This window comes from Eublepharis macularius, chromosome 5 (assembly GCF_028583425.1).
Source record: "Eublepharis macularius isolate TG4126 chromosome 5, MPM_Emac_v1.0, whole genome shotgun sequence".
Taxonomy (NCBI): domain Eukaryota; kingdom Metazoa; phylum Chordata; class Lepidosauria; order Squamata; family Eublepharidae; genus Eublepharis; species Eublepharis macularius.
The window spans coordinates 141,581,487-141,592,001 of record NC_072794.1 but is presented as its reverse complement, the minus strand read 5'-3'; positions in this window follow the sequence as shown (position 1 = coordinate 141,592,001).

Genomic DNA, 10,515 nt, shown 5'->3' with positions numbered 1-10,515 from the left:
TCCTACTGCCCATTTCCACACCTGGAAGCCTGTATTAAAAGGACTGGACATGTTTCTGCAGGCCTGTTGTCAAACCTAGCCTTACTGTAAATGTATTTATTTATTCCATTTATGCTCTGTTTTTCTCCCAAATGTGGACCTAATGCAGCTATCATTCTCCTCTTCTCCATTTTAACATATCATTGGCACCCATTTATATTTCATATACATTTATGAAGCTGATTCATGTCTGGAGGATCTTATTCTCTGTTCTCATAAACTACCCATCTGAGTGGGTTTCAGACAGAGCCTTTCTCCTGCCAAGACTGCATTTCCAAGTGTGTGGGCGATTATACCTGTGCATAACGCCTCAGAGCAGAACCACAAGTGACAAAAGGCACAGATTGGACACTTGTCTGCTTCCCTCAAGTTTTGATGGGAAATGTAGGCAGCTTGGCGGAATGTTGGACAAGTGACAGTTGAAAAGTCCATTGGACAGCAGTTGGAGAGCCAAGCTGCGAGACCGGGATGCCTACATTTCCCATCAAAACTTGAGGGAAGCAGACAAGTGTCCAACCTGTGCCTTTTGTCACTTGTGGTTCTGCTCTCATACTGGCCAGGTAGATAGCTGAGTAATCAAAGCAGTTCTGGAACAAAATGCCACACCAAAAATATGTTTATAGAGAAGGGGGAGGAAAATGCTGGTTTTCGATCAGAGTTGACTGCAAGGCTTGCATCTGCATGGTGAGGATTTTCTGTTTTGCATTCATTTCTTCTGTGAATGCAAAAGCATCCACAGAGCTTCCAGATGGGAGTTTTCTGCATGCTTCCTCCCACCATTTCCCTTGCATTGCCTTCTCTATGTACTACCATGGATCTTCCTGAGAGCTTTTAAAAACTGAGAATTGCTATAACAGTTACTGATTGAGGGGAAAAAAAAGTTCCTGAAAAGCCCTCTGGTGGCTAACAGAAGGAAAATGTGGGTGGGACCTTGGAAAACATTCACCCTGCTATCCAGATGGGATCGCAACATGCTTACAGTGTGTTCATTGTCTGTATAGCTTTAAAAACTATGGTCTGTATAGCTTTAAAAACTATGAAGGGGGCACCCATCCTCCCAGGCGCATGCGTGAGCATCTCCCGCTGAAAATGCCCGCCTTCTGGGAAGATGATGCCCCAATGCCCTCAGTTCCCCTTTCGCCACTGAACGAAGAGGTTCTGAACAGCTTGCATTCCTGTCATCTTCTGTCTTCGATCGAGAATGACCTTCATCTGCAAAATAATGGTGGAAAAGTCTTTATTTAAATGCTGCACCAAGTATTCTACCAAAATGACCTGAACAGACGGTTGTGATTTATGTCTCCTCTACCTAGGAGAGGGCCATAATGTGCCCACATGTAAGTATTGCCAAAAATTTACATCTAAGGCACAGACGGAGAGGGAGGCTAAACTTAAAGCGTCGCTGTGGAAGCGAGCGCTGTCAGTTACAACAGATCCTGCTACTGAAGTGGCAAAATCCTCCGCCTTGCTGGAGCTAGCTGTGCACTCGGATCTGATCCCATCAGAACCATTGAAGATATCTGCAGATGCAATCTCGGATCCACTGGGCATAGGAGTCAGAAACACTCACCTCCAAATGTGCCAACTTCGCCTACTGTGCAACACCCCTTGGATCCATCAAACCTGCCTCCATCCCGACGCCCATCCTCTGGGACCCAAAGCCTGCATGGCAGACCAGTGAGTTGGCAATCCTGATCAGCCCTGCCTTCACAGGGCTCCTCAGATCTGACTAAGGCTAAAAAGAGCAAACATCGCTTGGGTCTGATGCATCAGCACAAACCAACACCACTGCCTATGGCAGTCCCGGATCCATTGTTGAAACCAGACCTTCAACCCGCTGAGCTGCCTAAGAAGAAGGCCAAATCCAAGTCTCATGCCCATCAAACCTCACAAGTGACTAAGTCTACAGCCACAGAGGTTCTCTCGCCAGAACTACACCTCACTCAAACACTGAGGACCCCATCGGGACAGTCAGCATCTAGCTCCCCATACCCATCTGTGGAGGAGAGTGAATGACCCAATCTACCATCTGACCAGCTGAGCTGTGACCAGGGTCCAGCATCTTCTTAATCCTCCTACTCCCATACCAGTAGTCCCTAGTTTCACTAGCATGCCTCTTCTGCTTATGGCATTACAGAGCTCATTCAACATCCTCTGCTTATGAGGAATCTTCTCCACCTAAGAGATACAGAAACCCTTACTACTTCCCTAAGTCTCCTATGTCATTTCGATTACCAGACCCTGCTCACGTCCCACAATGAGATAAGAGCCCAAGCGCATCTTTGAAAAGGCCAGCAGATGAAGCACTAATATCTGATCAACCATCCTCTTTGACCGACGATTTTCGTTTTTACTCTGAGCAATTATTTCGTATGGCTAAATGCTTAGACCTTGATATTTCAGCCTCAGAACCAAAACCTAAGGACAAAATTTTGCAATACCTATACTCATCTACTCCATCCACTATAGCCTTCCCTATTATTGAAGGTTTTATTGAACTGATCTGCTCATTATGAGAGAAGCCAGCCTCGCTTCCCTCCCCTTTCTCTTCTCACACCCACCCTCTTCTTCCCTGGTGACAGAAGAACTCCAATCAAAGCATCACCAGGATTCCTATTTAGCCACTACTGATAAAGAGGGCAAAAAGTTAGATGGTCTGGGCAGAAAGACGTATATTTCTTCAGCCCTCAACATAAAGATGGCCAATTATATCGCCATTATGGGGGGCTAACAGATTTTTTAATGGAATAAGACAACACCATTTCTCAATAGTCTACCCGAAGACCAAAGGTCACTCGCTCGGGTCCTGCAGGAGGAGGCCTTACGACTTTCTACTCAACAGATTAACTCTGGCCAGAGTGTTGCAGACTCCTCCACCAGAAGTTTGGCATCTGCAATCGTCCTCAGGTGACACGCATGGCTGAGGTCTACCACTCTGCCACTTGAAACAAGATCCAAAGTCGAGGATCTCCCCTTTGAGGGTTAGACTCTCTTCTCTCAAAAGACTGATGACCTTCTATCCCGGAAAAAGGATAGGCAGACTACCTGGTTGGATGGAGTTTTGCTGCCCTGACAGCAGTCAGTGCAGTACCAGCCGTACAGACAACAATACAAGCGACAACCTTATTGAAGTCATTTCTACAGATACCAGCCTTACCAGTATCCACAGAACCGACACAGCCCTGCCCAGCAGGGCACCTATCAAAGACGGAGGTCTAACCAAAAACAAAGACAAGGCCACAACTCCTCGAACAAGTACCCTAATCAACATAACAAACAATTCTGACTAGAATTGTGGTGCCCCGTTGTATTTGGGGACAAACTATCGTTCTTTTTGGCCGAATGGCTTAAAGTTACTCCTGTTGTTTGTGTTTTGGATACAGTTTCATCTGGATATAAAGTTGAATTTAACTCTTTCCTCCTTCTGAGTCTCCCTCGTCATTCTACCCAAGTGTCTTCCTCAGAATTGACGTGGGAGTTAGCAATACTATTAGAAAAAGGGGCAGTCCAACATGTTCCCCTAGATGACAGTCCTTGGGGCTTTTATTCCAGGTTCTTCCTGGCACAAAAGAGGGATGGAGGTCTCAGACTTATTCTGGACCTCAGGGACCTAAACACCTATATCTTTGTCCGTAGGTTTCAAATGGTTACCTTCCACATGGTCATGCAATTACTACCACCAGATTCCTGGTTCGCAGTGATCGACCTAAAAGATGTCTACTTTCATATCCCTTTTCACCTCTCTTTTAGGAAGTTCCCGAGGTTCACCCTCGACGGACATATTTATCAGTACCAGGTTTTACCCTTTGGGCTTGCTATGGCACCCAGAGTGTTCACCAAATGTTTAGCACCTGTTGTTGCCTACTTGAGAACTCAGAATTGCTCCATCTACCCTTATTTAGATGACTGGCTCATAGCCACAGCTTCTGAAACCCAGCTCCAATCCCATGTGCAACTTACTATACAACACCAGAAGCTTGGACTGGTTCTGAACCTAAAAAAGTCTCACCTTGAGCCAAGCAGGAGGGTGCAATTCATATGGGTCTCTCAGTAGGGCCTCCTTCCCTCCAGATAGGGCTAAAAGAATACAAGATATGGTTCGAGTTATATGCAGAAATAAATTTCAGCCAGTCACCACTATTCTGACCCTTCTGGGGCTCATGGCGGCCACCATGGCTGTATTTACATTAGCAAGACTATACATGAGAACCCTTCAACTATGGTTTCTTTCTATTTATAAACCTCTCTTACATTCCCATAGTAAGAAGTTCATACCTAGATCAGTGGTTCGAGCTCTGACATGGTGGCTTCAGGATGACCACCTTTTTGCCGGGGTAAGCTTTGGGTCACCAAGCATAGATGTCACCATCACAACAGACTCTTCCATGGTAGGTTGGGGAGCATCCTGTGGTGATAGTCTCGCACACGGGTTCTGATAGTCAGATGAAAAGAGACTGCACTTTAACGTGTTAGAGCTAAGAACTATTCGCTACCCCCTTACCTCATTCTCAGATGTGGTTATAGGCAGGGCTTTTTTTCTGGGAAAAGAGGTGGTGGAACTCTCTATTATCATGTGTGTGTGCACGAAACGCATGCACGCTCCCAGAAATACGTGATGACGTCATTTCCGGAAGTGATACCACTCCCGGAAGTGACGCCACTCTCAGAACCCAGCACAACACATTACGATGAGATAAATGTTAGTAAACTTGGAAAATTACACTATTATGAGAAAGGGTTTGAAAGCATAGAAAAAAAATCATTTTTTTCAAAATTAGATACTCAACTTTAGCTGCATTAGATTTATACTTAGTTGAAAATTGATTTTTTTTGTTGCCTGCCAACTCTACCTTACCAATGGCTAAGCAGTTTTGACATTGTGAAATGCTCATAAATATTTCAATATCCCAGACAAACAATATTCATAAAAACTTCCTTAAGACCCATATGTCCACTGCAATTTCAGTGATGTTAATCAGCTGAGAACCATTTGAGTTACAGCTATTAAGGCATAAGAACACCTATATGTTGATGAATATGTTGATGAAAGCCTTCTGTGATTTGGACACAGCTATCCCTTCCTAGCATAAAACTGGAATAACCATAACTGATATATTTAATTAACACTGAACCAATCTGCATTCAAAAGCTGTGGGAACCATAACAATGTCAACTTCAGTCAACAACAGAATGAAAGCAACACACACACGCACAGCTCCACCCCTTGAAAAGAAAGCAGAATGAACTCAAAGCAGCACAAACATACACAGAAACCCCTGAATGAAATGAAAGCAGAATGAACTCAAAGCTGCTAAGCCTCCTCTGCAGAGCTTGTGCCAGGCCCCATCTCTCTCTCTCTCTCTCACACACACACACAGAAGAATGGGAAAAAGCAGAATGAACTCAAAGCAGCTAAACCTCCTCTGGGGAGCCCTTCTGGGCCCCAGCTCCCCCCGCTCTCTTTCTCTCACTCATGAATGAAAAAAAAGCAGAATGAACTCAAAGCAGCCTACCGTTCTCTGCAGAGCTCTGCTTTGCCCCAGATCTCTCTCTCTCTCTCTTTCTCTCACAGAGGAATGGAACAAAAGCAGAATGAACTCAAAGCAGCTAAACCTCCTTTGGAGAGCTGGCCCCAGCAGCTCTTCTTGCACTCTCTCTCTCTTACTCATGAACTAAAAAAAAGCAGAATGAACTCAAAGCAGCTAAGTCTCCTCAGCAGAGCCTGCAGGGCCGAAGAAAGAAGGAATCACGTGGGCAGATTCTAGAGCTGCTGGAACAGCAATCTGGAGTGTTCCCCCTCAAAAAAAGCCCTGGTGACAGGAAAGAATGTCCTTGTCCTCACTGACAACTCGATGGCAATATTCTATGTGAACCATCAGGGTGGCACGATGTCCAAGACACTTTGCAAAGAGGCCATTCGCCTGTGGGAATTGGCCAGCAACAGAAACACTACCCTACAGGTGGTGCATATTCCAGGGATGGACAATGTCATTGCTGACAGGCTAAGCAGACTAGCATCACCCAACCACAAGTGGTCCCTGCAGGACCAGTACATTCACGAGGTTTTTCAGATGTGGATTTTTCCCAATGTGGACTTGTTCGCCACAGAGGAGAATTGGAAGGCTTTTGCCTTTTGCTCCAGAGGGGGCCTAGACACCACCTCTCTAAGAGACGCTTTCCAGCTCACTTGGGCAGGCAGTATCTTTTATGCCTTCCCTCCTATCCTGCTTATCATGAGAACTGTAAGCAAAATCCAGACAGACAGAACCAATGCCATAGCACTCCCTTCTGGCCATGCCAGCCTTGGTTCCACCAACTAGTTCATTTTGCTTTTTCGTGTAGTGGTTAAGAGCGGCAGGACTCTAATCTGAAGAGGAAGGTTTGGTTCCCCACTCCACTTGAAGCCAGCTTGGGTCAATCACAGTTTCTTGGACCTCTCTCACCCCATCCACCTCACAGGGTGTTTGTTGTGGGAATAACAATGACATACTTTGTAAACTGTTCTGAGTGGGTGTTAAGTCATCCTGAAGGGTGGTATATAAATCAAATGTTATTATTGTCATTATTATTCAAATTATCCGAAACACAATCAACAATAAGCAGAGGTTACCTGTTATTATTGATTGGCCTTGCTAAGCTGATATAAGTTTCCACCGGAGACCTAAGTATCAACCAGATATCAGCATAATATGTACACTGTTCCAAGTAGCGCCGTCTTTTACAGTTCTGTAGGTGTTATGTCAGAAAGCTGCAGTTTTTCCGTATGAATTGCAAAGTTTTTTGAGATGGTTCCAAGTGCCCCCAATGACAATGGGGACTACTGTTGCATTCTTCTTCCATATTCAGGTGGTTTCTATTGCCAGATCTCTATATTTAATCATTTTTTAATCATTTGTTCTTTTTCTTCTACTCTGGCATCCCCAGAAATTGCAGTGTCGATTATCCAGACTTTTTGATTTTCCACGACTGTTATGTCTGGTGTATTATGTTCAAGGTGCCGATCAGTTTAAATTCTGAAATCCCACAAGATCTTGACTTGTTCATTTTCTAGCACCTTTTCCACCTGATGTTCCCATGAATTCTTTGATAGTGGCAAGTTATACTTTTTACACAATGACCAATGAATCAGCTTTGTGACCCTGTCATGTCTAGCTTTGTAGTCTGTGCAATTGTTGCTGCATTCAGAGATAAGACGGGACACGGTTTCATCTTTTTCCTGGCAAAGTCGACATTTTGGATTTTCACTGATTTTCTGAATTTTGGCTTTCATAACATTCGTTTGCAATGCTTGTTCTTGTGCTGCGAAGATCAGACCTTAATTTTCTTTCTTGATTGTACCCATCTTCAACCGCACCCAAGTTAGGCTGTTGTCACTTTTTCCTTCAATATTTTTTAGATGTTGCCCATGTTGTTGTTATTATTATAATTTGACCCTTTCCTGACATTTGTCTAATATTGCCCCTCCCCAAGCTGCTTTACCTTGGGGAATAAGAGAAATGGAGAAAGCAGGTAATAATGGATGCCTTTACCAAGGATTCAGTTAACCCTGTTCATCTTCTCCTCTCATCCCAGTTCAGGATTATGCCAGATTGAACACCATATGTTGCTTTCCAAGATCATCACAGCCAGTAGTGAAGAATAAACATTTCCAGCAAGCGCAATTAATGCAAGGTTTTTTTTAGAACATCTGCAGCCCTGTCTCTTGGTTAACATTAGGGTAACTCTTGTATTTAAATAAGAAACTCAAATCACTAACTTCTATTACACTCTCTTGTTCCTTTCAAAGAAGACTTGAGTAAAGACTTGAGGGTAGGGAAATATTCTGTTAGGAAGATCTTCTGGTGGAATAGTTCTCATTCTCAGAATATTTTATAGAAGTAATTTAAGTATATGTATATATACTAATAAAATACCTGTAGCATTGCAGATTGTACTTACTTTCCAAGCTTGGTAATGTCTGAGGTGACATATAAAGGGAAACTGGCATTGGAAGTAGAGTTGCTCAATGACCAAAGAGAGAAAAAAAGGTCTGGTTTATTGCTTGAACTACAAAAAATAGCTGCCAAAACATTTTCTTGAGCTGGGGAAAAAACATTATTTATTTTTAATTTTTTTTATTTTTGTAACTTTCCCCCAAAACTTTAAATAATAGTATACAGCAAACAATGAACTATTTACAGTGTACAAAGATTAAACAGGTCTTAGAAGAGAGAGCAAGTTACATAACTTGAAGTCTAACAGTACCTTTACTATACATAATATACCAATATACCAAGTTATACCAATAAACTATAAACATATGGGTTAGAGATGTGCAGTTGTTTAGTATTGCTTATATAGTTTAAAAATGTAGCCACTGCTCAAAAAAATATTGATTGATATTGCAGGTTGTGGATTGAAGACAGTCAGCTATTTTATCCATGATAAAAATGTCCCATGGTTTTTTGTTCCAGTTTGATAGAGACAGCAGCGTTTCTTGTTTCCAGGTTGTGGCTAGAAGCATTTTTGCTGCAGCAAGAATTGTAAGAAATAAACATTATTACCTGCTCATGTTTGAAGATGATGTTGCTGTTACATTTATTTTATTTACATAATTTATACATAATAATTTACAAATACCTTTTATTTACATAATTTATTTACATAATTTTTATTTACATAATTTATTTCTCCCTAATGGGAATTCAAAGCAGATTACATCGTCTTCCTCTTCTCAATTTTATCTTCACAATAATCCTATGAGGTAGATTAGGCTGAAAGTGTGAGACGGGCCCAATATCACCCAGCAAGCTCTCGTGGCAAAGTGGGAACTCAAACCTGGGTCTCCCAGATCGTAGTTTAACTCTCTAACCACTACACCCCACTGGCTCTAAGGCTTAGGAGAAGGGCAGAGCAGAAAGGTCTGGTAAAAGGTTGGCAATCTGAGGTGAAGCACACCAGAACCAGTCACAAAAGACAGGAGCCCTGTCATGCAGCTGAGACAAGCTGTCACTTCCAAAATGCACTAATTACTATTTGAGATGTCAGAGCTCTCTCTCCTTTGTCATTTGATTCAGTTCCTGTTGATTATCTTGTTGCTTTGGCTCCTCCTTTAGCCTTTTCACCCTGTTGAGGCATGTTGGAAAAGCTTAGAAGTCTGGAGGAGTAAACAGAGGCTTTGAAAGACAGGGATTTTCCAGCAATGTCTCACCTTCCTATGCTTTTTAAGGGCAACTCTTGCCTTAAAGGTGCCTCATCTTTGGAGAGATGTCACACTGGCTCTGTTACTAGGGTTGATAATTCTGGGTTGGGAATTTCTCACAGGTGTGGGGGTGGAGCCTGGGTAGGGTACAGTTTGGGGAGGGGAGGGATCTGAGCAGGGATGTGATTCCATAGAGTCCATACTCCAAAGCTGCCTTTTCTGAAGGGGGAACGATCTCTGTAGTCTGGAGATAAATTGGAATTCTGGGAGAACTCCAGGCACCACCTGGAGGTTGGCAATGCTATTTTTTTACTGAACTATTGGAGTGATGAGGAGCTTGCTGGAGAAAAGCCTTGCTGGATATGACATTTAGTCCGTCTCACACGGTGGCCAACCAGTTACTCCAGAGGGCCAACAACAGAGCATAGAGGCCTCAGCCTTCCCCTCATCTTGCCTCCTGGCTTTGCTACACAGAGATTTGCAGCCTCTGAATATGGAGAGTCCCTTTGGTCACCAAGACTAGTAGCCACTGATAGGCTTATCCTTCATGAATCTGTCTAATGCTCTTTTAAAGTCATCTGTGCCCATGGCCATCACCACATCATCTGGCCGTGAATTCCACATTTTAATCACTAATTGAGTAAAGAAGTATTTCCTTTTGACAATCTTGAATCTACCATCCATCAATTTTTCTGGATTCCCTTGAGTGCTAGTATTTTGAGAGAGAGAGAGAGAAAAAAAGTATTCTCAGTCCATTCTCTCCATTTTGTCAATTCTCTTAACCCTTTAATAATAACCTGATATACAGACATCGATCTGAGGATTCTTGCCCCATAACATTCTTTCCATGCCAGAAATAACTCCACAGCTGAATATTTTGCATGGCTTGCAGACATTAAGACACAACGGCCCTATCAGAAACAGGGCCCAAGCATGGGGTAAAAGAGGGGGGGGGGGATGAGTAGGTGGTAAGTCCATGACTATGGTCCATTTATTGCCATTTCTGATTCAAATGTTGCATTGCAAGTTCATACCGAGCCCAAAGAAATGTGACTGGAGCCCTGAACTGAAATACTTTGCAAGATAGAAACCCCAAGCAATGTGTAAGGGGACAATAGGGTTACCATCAGCTTGGAGAAAAAAATGGTCTGGCTACTTACTAGAATGAGTGGCTATGCACCAGGTTATTTACCTCCATGCCATGAACAGCTTCACCAGCCCATTTCCACACATTAAGGCTCTATTAAAATGTAGGACATTCCCCCTCCCCCTTCTAGGTTGTTGGCACTCTTAAA